Source organism: Mus pahari, chromosome X (assembly GCF_900095145.1).
Source record: "Mus pahari chromosome X, PAHARI_EIJ_v1.1, whole genome shotgun sequence".
NCBI lineage: Eukaryota > Metazoa > Chordata > Mammalia > Rodentia > Muridae > Mus > Mus pahari.
Window position 1 is genome coordinate 57940963 of NC_034613.1, and position 6752 is coordinate 57947714.

The 6752-nt window shown below is 39.2% G+C and overlaps 1 pseudogene; it reads right to left on the reverse strand.

The window, feature by feature from the left end:
* Positions 1-935: 935 nt before the first annotated feature.
* On the reverse strand, positions 936-1795 carry LOC110314581 (annotated as a pseudogene).
* Between the last annotated feature and the right edge of the window lie 4957 nt (positions 1796-6752).

Genomic DNA, 6752 nt, shown 5'->3' on the forward strand with positions numbered 1-6752 from the left:
CACATCCTTACCAGTATGTGCTGTCACCTGTTTTATATCTTAACCATTTTGACCTGTGTAAGGTGGACTCTCAGGGTCATTTGATTTGTATTTCCCTGACGACTAAGGATGTTGAACACTTCTTTTTTTTCTTCACATGAAATGCTATCCCGAAAGTGTATATGTATAGATCTATTTTATTTTAATTTTTTTCCACTTCTAACCAGTGTCTTATTGTTCCTCATGGCTTCTAATTTACATGTGCAGAAATATTTGTCTTAAGCCAGGTGCAGAGAGCATAGTGCAAGCTGCTGAATCAGGAGCACATCTAAATCCAGAAGTTTACAGCCAGCCTAAGCTTAGGTGAGGCAGAGTGGGAATAGGGGAGGCAGGAAAGAAGGGAGAAGGGAGGGAAGGTGAGAGGGCTGAGGCCAGCAGTGTTAGCACACTTGCCCATGGCCCTGGCTGTAGCCTTAAGACCACAGAGACAGAAAATAGCACTTTTGGGTATGCTAGCAGCTTTCTTGTCCTGTTTCCCTAGCTGCACAGACAGTCAGTCCATGTGACATCAGCTGTCGCTTGCCAGTCTTGCTAAGAAACACCATCTGCTAGAGAGGCCACCTTTCCAGAAGGTTAGTGTTCGATAACAAGTATATGTCTTAGGTTAGATGAGCAGTGTTAATTTCTAGCCCTTACCAACCACTCATTGTCTAGTAGTTATCATCAACAGCCCAGTAAGGCTGAACATTTATTAGACCCATTTCACAGATGAGAAAACTGAGGCAAGCAACATTAAAGTCAGTCCTGGCAAGTTGCACAAGCTGGAGATGGCAGAGCTAGTGGGAAGTCTACGTAAAAAGCCTAGATATGTCCTGTTGGCCTCTGAATCTAAAGATGTGTGACCCAAGCGGCCCAACAAGCCGTAGTAATCCATTCTGGTGGCATCTTCTTCGGCTTTAGAACCGGCAAGCATGAGGCACTGGAGTATCTCCTTCAGCAAACAGTTTGAGGGAACAATCCAGGGCTGGAGCAGCCTGGGTCAGCATTCCCAAAGAGATAACGTCAATGTGTGTCCCACAGAACTGGGTGAGGTTGTCCAGTGTGATGCTCCTGCTGGCTTCCACAGACACGCTGGGAAATTTGACTTTAAGCGTAGCTGCTGTGGGGTGCAGCTTCTCAGGCCAGCCCCAGCCTCTGCTGTCCACAAGGCCTCCTTCAGGCTGCTACATTCCACCTCTACCTTCAGGGAAAACCCGGCTGCCTGCAGAGCCTTCAGCACTGCCCTTTCCATGTTGCAGGCTGCCACCATGTAGTTGTCTTTCACCATCACCAGCCCTCCCAGGTCATAGCTGTGGCATGCTGCCCCGCCTACTAGGAGGAGCCCATACTTCTCCACCAGTCGGAACCCCAGCGTCTTTTTCCTCGTGCCCTCCACGTGTCCAGCCCAGCAGGTGCTCCTGTCCACCTCCACAGCTGTCACTGCCACGCTGGCAGTCCCACTGCAGCGGGCCAGGGTGTTAAGGGCCTCCCCTGTCCCCCCAGCAACAGGTGGTAGGCAGGTCCCTTGACCTCTGCCACCTTGATCCAGCTTCGATCCCTCCGGGAGGAACCAGGACACTTGGCAGTTGAGTTGAGTGAAGATGGTGTCAAAGAAGGGTCGCCCTTCCAGAACCCCAGGAGATTTGGCCCACAGCACAGCCTGTGAGGTAACCAAAGATGCAAAATTGAGGCCAGGGCAATTCTTTTGAAGCCAGCTGTTTGCCAGGGCTGCCAAGGTTGTAGCCAGTAACAGGAGCTGCAGGCCTTCAGGGTCCATGGTGACTTGGAGCAACCAGCAGGTCAGTGTACATCTATTTAATTAATATATACATTTGTGTAATAATGTAATAATTAGGATGCAGAACTATTATATTACCAGAAAAGAACTTCCATGTGCTACTCCTTCATACTCACAGCCCCCCACCTTATCCCCTTGGAGATCAATATTCTCTCCTCCATCTTTATGATTTTATTTTTAAAAAATTAAATATTTGTTTTTTTATTTTATGCATATGAATGTTTTGTCTGTGTGCATATATTTGTACTACATGTATGTCCAGTGCCTGAGGAATTTAGATCCCCTGGAACTGAGGTTATAAATGGTTCTGAGCAACTCTGGGGATGCTGAGAATTAAACTCAACTCTTCTGCAAGAGCAACAAGTGCTCTAAACCACTGTATCATCTCTCCAGTACCTCTTTATGATTCTACTATTTAAAGTATATTATATAATTGCAACAATACAGAACACAGTCTTTCACAGTTTCCTATCAGCCATTTAGAATGATGCATTGGAAATACATTTTGGTTGATGCATGTATAGTATTTAATTCATTTGTGTGGCTGAATAGTATCCCATTATCCAGGATTTGTACTAGGGACAGTTTGGTCACTTTAAGTTGTAAGTTAGTATGAAAAATGATATGAATATTCATGTGCCAGTTTTCTAATTTTTCTGGCTTGTGTGATAGCCAAATACAGAGTTTTATAAGAAACAACCAAACATTTCTCTAGAGTGACTATCATTTTATAGCTAATGAGCAGCTATAATAGATGATCAACACTTCATTTGCATAATTTGGAATTGTCACTGTTTTTGTTTTTGTCATCCTGATATTAGATACTGATGCTACATAATTTCAATGTGCATTTTCATGGTGGCTGATATTGTTGAGTTTTTTCACATGATTATTTGCCACCTATAGCTTCCCTTTGGTGATATGTCCATTTATGTCTTTTGTTGGACTCACTGAATTTTGAAAGTCTTGTATATGTGCTGTTTAGGGTTTGCAGTCTAGTTAGTAGTGTTGAACTAATGTCAGTCTTCTGGCTTTTATTTTGCATCAAAGTTACACAAGATGCAAGAGTGAGTAAAGTGCTCAAGGGACTCCATTAGGACAGCAGTTATCTTTTTCAGATATGTGATATACAAGTTATTTTTTCCCTAGTTTGTGGCTCATTTTTCACTTAATCTAACAAATTTTCACAGAGCCCAGGTTTTGAGATGATGTCAGAATAGGCTAATAAGTAACAAGTGGCATATGAAGCAAGCTAAACTAGCACACGTGCTCTCTGGTTCAGGCAGGTTCCCTGCAGTATCTGGAAGCAGATATGCAAACATTTCTTGCCACCAACTGGGTTTCTCTCTGATCTCTGCCTCCTGGCTGTGGCTTTATTTCCTGACTACTGCTCCAGGGCATACATACTCTGTATTGACATTAAAATGGAAGTACACAAAAGGCTCCAGTCAGTCAGGCCTTTCGTGTGTTCTTCAGTTTCATTCTTCTTGTTGATATTTTTCATCTCTTGGTATACAGCCTGGACACCCAGCTTCTGTCTGATTGATGGTTGGCACTAGCTGCATGACCATTCTTCTTCCCATGTTTGCGCCTTGGCTTTTTGAACGTACCCACTCTTTGGTGTTATCTAGCTAGAACTAAAATTTACTGTATAAAGTAGTTGCACAATCTGAATTTAGGCTAAATCAGATTCTCAAGAATTTGAAGTTCAAAGTTGAGGATAACACCTAATCGAAGGACTATAGTTTGTACTCTCTTTTTACTTGAGAATGTAAACTACATAAGAAGTACAAGAGGATGGGAGGGCAGGAGTTGACAGTCCTATTTTTTTCTTTCAAAGTTCAGTTGTCATTAACTATATCCAAATTCAAGATATATGCTTTTAAGGGGCATAATTAATCTTGCACACAGCCATTTGTCGATCTGTCTTACCACTTTCTCTACCCATCTCCAATATATCTCTTTGGTTAGTTGTAAGGATGTTGGATTCCTGAAGACAGAATTTTTATGTTACACTCTTTTACTGGAACATGCCCAGTCTTCCATGTCCTCACCATCTTTCTGTGGGAATGGTGAAAGTCACAGTCTGCACCAGGATTCATTTTGTTTCTTCAAATGCCGGCATTTCAAATGCCAGAACCTTGTCCATAACCTAATTCAGGTACTTTAGCAACTAAAGTCTTGTTCGTCCAGAAACTTTCTGATAGCTTTCCTATGAAGAAAATCCTTACCTAGCTTTTTTTCCCCTCATCAGTCACATTGCTAAGTATTTGCAAGCTCTAAAAGGATAAGACTAGAACTGGATATAGCTATGAGGTAAAGTACTTTCAATATATTCATTTACCCCAAATACTTTCACTGATATTTTAAAAATTGTTAATCCAGATTTTATGTGCTACATTGATGATAGATTACTTTGATGAGCTACCTCACTAGCAATAAATTTACTAAGCAATCATCATCATAAACCACTTAATGTGTACCATGACAGTTTGTGGTAATGCTGGAGGATCTTCCATATTAATTTACGTTTAGCAGTTTATATACATCAAAAAGATAGTGCATGTAGCAACATTTGCCACAGTTAATAAAAATATTGAAGACTACAAAATAGCTTCATTATAATGTGGAAAGGGTCCCATATAGGAAGAAGTAGGAATTTAAGGATTTGAAATACTTCCATATAGCTGACTAATATGAATTTTTCTGGGAGTAGTATATGTCATTCATCTCTATATTTCATTAACGTATGCATATCTATTGTATTAAAAATACTGACCCATTTGAAATATATAAAAAAGATACATTAAAAGCTTCTCAACTCTATAAATAAGCAGCATAAAATTCTAAATTCTTGATTTTCAGCCAGACAGTCAGTGATACTGATGACATCAAGTAGCTATAAACTCAAACAACACTAGGACTGTCATCATAGAGTCCTGAAGACAATTCACTTTAAATAATACTGAAGAGGGTGGATATAAAAATAGCAGTTTTAGGGTCATATTTTGTCTCTAACATTCTAGGTTGTATAAGAGTTGACAAATGTTAAATAAAATCCTGTAGGAAGCCATGTATTTGTGTTGAGTCCTTGTAACAGGTCCAACAAACCAAACCAACCCAGGTGTAATTCCACTAGCTCAGCAGGCCACTGCCAGTTGCCTGATTAGGCTGTAAACATTAAGCTGTGACTGTTTGACTAGTTGATTGACTAGATTGTTAAGTTGTTTTCCTATTCTCATTTTTGTTTCCTATTTACAGTGGATTATTTTATTACTTACTGTTTGCCAATTTGCTCTGGCTCTACTAGCAGTCCAATTTAGAATGGGTTTTGTTTAATTTTGCTCACACAAATTCTACTGAATTTAATTGGTCTAAAGAATTTTCCTCTTAACACAAGTCACTTAATTTTTCTTTGTCCCAGGTTCCTTATCTTTAACAGCAGATAAGATGGTGATAAGGGTAGCACTGTTACTCCACAGCTGAGAATGGTTAATGATTAATACTGAAGATGCCCCCTAAGCATTAGCTTACACATGGACAATCTAGCGGTCTACAATCATTAGATAACTATCTATTGATTGATTTGTAACACCCCTAGACTGTTGATTCACTTGTCCTTTTCTACCTGAGTAGATAGGGAGCACAAACATCACTGCTGTCCTTTAGACACCCCATCTACTTCAAGATGAAACTCCCTCTTACACTCACTGCTTTAAGTTAAACAAGTCATCTTTCACCTTGATCACCTATTTCCTGTGCTTCTAATTATAAAAAGTGATTCTGTCCTTTGTAATGAAGAGTCTTACAGTGTTAGATAGATCCATGAGAATTATTTTTGGTAATGCTGCCCAGAATGGCATGTGCTAGAATTATTTGTAACTTTTGTAACATAGCTGCATGCATCTCACCTTGAAGATTGATTCTGTTATTGGTCTTAGTGCTGTACTTTTTCAAAAATTGTAAATATATTCTAAAGTAGAATGTGCAAGAGCCTCTATACTAGGACATATGCTTTCTCCTATTTAGAAGCAGCTGTGGGTTTGGATTCTCTAGAGATTCTTGCATTGGGGCTAGAGATTAGTATATTTATGCATTATTTTCTTATATAGTGAAAAAGACTATTGCCAGAATGAGCATTACAAAACATGTACTGGTAGTGTAAGAAATTGGTATACAATATGATGGGTGGAAAAGGCCACAGATAGATCTTTGGAAACTGGGGAGTCACTGCCAATAGCTGTGCACTCACTGATAAACAGGTCCTAGTGGTGAGTTCCCAAATCACTGTCACACAGATGGTTCCTATTAAGCTCATTTCATTGCATCTCAAAAGAAGACAAAAATAAACAAATAAGAAAAAAAGGACTTCTAGAGGAAGAGAGAGGATTTATAAAGTCATAAGACAAGAGAGAGAAGGAGGCAAGAGTAATCAGAATATATTTTGTACATGCTTGATTGAAATATCAAAGAATAAATTTAATTAAAAATTATACTGCTAGGATTGGCATGTGGCTTAGTGGTTGAACTATGACTTGCATGAATAAGGCCATGGGTTCAATTTCCAACATGGAAAAGAAAAAAAAATATGAAAGAAAGAAAGAAAGAAAGAAAGAAAGAAAGAAAAGAGAAATGAAAAAGGCGAAAAGCTAATACATATCACTTCTTGAGTGGTAGTCAATCTTTCAAATACATTGAAATCAAGGCATTTATGTAGATGCACTGGTACATACTTGTAATCACAACACCTGAAAGGATGAGGCAGGGGAATTAACTGTGACTTCAAGGCCAACATGAGTTGCATAGTGAGTGTCTATGACACTATCTCAAAAGAACCAAACCAAAAAAAAAAAAAAAAAAAAAAAAAAAAAAAAAAGAAAGAAAGAAAAAAAAAAAAAAAAAAAGAGTTTAACTTTCATAAGCCTGTGAGTTATGG